A 3,549-nucleotide genomic window follows, 5' to 3' on the forward strand; every position below is an offset into this window, starting at 1 on the left:
TTTTCCTTTTCTGACTGCTTTCTTTTCAGTTTTCTGTATGGAAAGGCACTTAGTCTTTCACTATCTCACTTTCCAGAAGACAGATGTTAATAATTCCAGCTATTGTGTAGGATTATTGGGTTGTTTTATTCATCATGTGAGTCCTTGTGGATTATGAATAAGGAAGAAGTAGATATACAGTGAAAAGGGGTCCTGCTCAGTGACAATCCTGGACTGCCTTATGTATTTCACCATCACTTTAATAAATGGCTGGAACAGTTTGTTGCCAAATATAAGACTGTTGGAGTACTGTCAACATAGACCTGTGCAAACTCAGTTGGGTTTTCAAAATGTATACTGTGCTCCCCTTCCCTAGGAAAAGGGATAGGGACTGAAGTCAGAAAGAAGAAAACTGGAGAAAACTGCCTGTTGCCATAGAAACAGTATCTTCAGCCAACTACTGGTAACAAGTTACTTAAGTGTTTCCTAGCTGCCTACCCCACGCACTACTTTTTCAACTGAAAATGCTGGCAGATAACATCTTTCCAAATTAAGCATGTTCATGATGTAGAAAGGTATTTCTCTTCTGTTTTGACTTCCCTTGCTTCCATTGTCCGAGGCGACTTGACCACAGTGACGTTGGCCGCGCTTCAGCGACAGGAAACGTGAGCAGGCTGGGAAACAGGTGAAAGGTAGTCTGCGATGCTGCTTATTGGCATTGATGAGTTTTAATGAAACGCTTAGCAGGACTGAACCAAGGAAGGAGAGGACAAAATGCCTGTTGTCATCTAAGGCTCACTTGGACTGCAGCTCCTTTTGGCAAGGATTTACCAGCTCTTTGAATAGCTGAGCGAAAGGAAAGGGTGAAAGGTACCATCAAGGAAAACTGGTGCTTGCTGGATTCCTGCAGGATTAATGTGGTGATGGGGAAAGAGCCCAAGGGTAAAGAACTGATCTGCCTCTGTTGGAAAAAGACTCTTAATCCTGGTAATTCCAAGTTTTCTATGCAGCTCACTGAAAACCATAAAAATGCAGCAGAGGCAGCTGGAACTATATTGATTTTATTCCAGTAAAATTCTCTAGCTCTGTGGCACAATAAGCTTTTTACCTTGCTGATTTTTGAAGAAAATAACCATCTGTGTTTTTACCTGCTGATGGCAGTGAGAATTCTCTTGATGGAAAATGACTGCTTTTCTGAGGCTTCTGATAACTTGAAAGAAGACTGCCAATTCAGGGGAAACAAAAGTATTCTAGCATCTATGCAATTTTAAATACTAATATACAATTTAATACACTGTAAATACTCATTATTGTTTTCATTGTTCCTGTGCTCCTTGCTTCTCATTAAATATTCTGTCACTTGTTGCTGATCATATCAAAGACTTCAGGAGAGGTGATGAGATCTAGCTGAAATTTTTGATTGCCTAATCATCCTGGTAGCTCCAACAGCAGCAGTTTTGATGAGACTGGTGAGCTGCTTAAACTGGTTCTGGAGAACTGGCAAGCTGGCTTGGCTCCAAATGGTTTCAGTAGGAACTCTTATTGAGGAGGAAACTAGGATAATTGTGCCAGTCAAAAAGGCATTTAAAACATCTGTGCTTTGTCCGCTGCAGGGTTGTCCGTGTTCCCGAGGTCACTCACTCCTGTACCTTTCATACAGGCATGGGATGGGCTTTGGCAGCCTCCAATGGAGTTTTCCAGAAGTGCAATTTCCTTGCGGAGCTGAAAAGAGAAAATGTTTAGAAGTCTGCAAAAGAGCTCTAGCAGGGGAAGGAAGAGAAGGAAAAGGGTGTCATTTCCCAGTTTTGTCCAAATACTTTCTACCTTCCTTTTAAACTTGCTGGAAGAGAAGGTATTTGCAAAGATGACATCCTTCTCTTTGCCTTTTTTTGGGCATTATGTGGTGGGGGTGGTTTTCCTCTTGCTGAAAAGGTCTTTTAAGGCTCAAAATAGAAGCACGTCTGGAGTGGCATGAAACTGGAGGACTCCTAAGGTCAGACAGTGATGAATGCTCCTGTAACCCAGATGGGTCGCCTCTCCTAGTTTATACAGTCAGTTACCTTCTGGTACTTGCTGTGTCGTGTGCTGCGCTCTGCTGTTTATATTGCTCAAAACAATCCGTAGAACAGGAAAGCTGTGGTTTACTGTCATGCGTATGAACTAAAACAGCTTCTGAAGTAATCATGTGTGCGTAAGGTGGGGAGTGGAGAAGATGACGTGCTAAATTGCTGGGAAAAAAAAGACCAGGAGTAAGAAGTACCTGACATTATGCATGACAGAGGTAACGCAGAGGGGGCTGAGGAGTGGCATAGGAGCGTGTGTGGAGAAAGCCTGTTTCTCCAGGATTGCTGCCTCCCTGGTGAGGTGGGTCCTCACGAGATCAACTTACAGGCGATAGCTACAGCAGGATAATTTTTCACTAGCTACACATCTTCCTTAACACTTCAGCTCCATCAGTTGGTGACAGTCCTTTAACAGGAAGAAGGAGGTACTTGATTATTTTTTTGAGTTTTGCAGCATTAGCGGTGGTTTTCCCCTCCATGTTTGTAGCCCAGTGATTAAAGTCTCTGGCAAAATTTAGCTTTCAAACTACCAAATTCATATCCTCTTGTGTGCAGAAAGCTTGAAAATAAGCTGTAAATGCTCAAAAAGAGAAAAATCTGATTTCCCTTTTTGTTAAAAAATAAAATCAACCTTGAACAAGATGGGGAGGGATTTTTATCCAGAGCTGATTCCCTTACAGAAGAGAGGATTTTTTTTTTCCAAACAACATCTCTAAGATGGATATTCAGTTGCCAGCAAATGTATTTGCAAGTAAACACCTTCCCATGAGCGTCTTGTACTACTTCATTTTGGTGGGGGTTTTTTGGTTTGGTTTTTTTTTTTTTAGTTTGTTTTTTTTTTGGCTAGGTGAATGATGCATCAGACTGCCCCTGTGATGTTAGTTCTCTGTGGAGTGCTGCTGGAAGGATGTTTCTGGTGCTTACTTCAAGAGCCAAACACTTTTCTTTTTTTGTCTCCCTCTGGAGGGAAAAATCTTCCCCAGGGATTCCTCTGCAATGGGAAGAACGTGCTGGCAGGGAGCGCCATCTGGCATCCATTCTTCACTCCTTTCAGCCTTTGAGATCTAGTTTCTGTATTTTCTGTCTGTGGTTTGAACTGTGGCTTTGGGCTCACCTATTTACATGGACATCTGGAGCTGCAGGAGGGTGAATGGAGCAAGTGAAGGTGTACATCCCCACAGAGCAGCTGTGAATGAAAATAACATATGTTCTCTATGAATTTTACCAAAACCTTACTGAAAGCTCTTTAGCTTTAACACCCTTTAGTCTGCTGTTTGTCATCTCCTGGGTTACTGGAGTCCCTTTCGGGTGCTGAAACACCACAAGGACTTGCTGACAGAGGAAAAAGGGCTCTGTAGGAGCCTGAACTGACACTTTAAATTTGTTTCAAAACTTTTAGATCTTTTCATCCCACTTGAATCTTATTTTACCTTCTTCATCTTGTTTTACCACTGTGTTTACCAGCTTAACTGCTCTCTTTTAAAATCTGTGTTATTAATGAAAACAG

The sequence above is a fragment of the Phalacrocorax aristotelis genome, chromosome 17 (genome assembly GCF_949628215.1).
Source record: "Phalacrocorax aristotelis chromosome 17, bGulAri2.1, whole genome shotgun sequence".
Classification (NCBI taxonomy): Eukaryota; Metazoa; Chordata; class Aves; order Suliformes; family Phalacrocoracidae; genus Phalacrocorax; species Phalacrocorax aristotelis.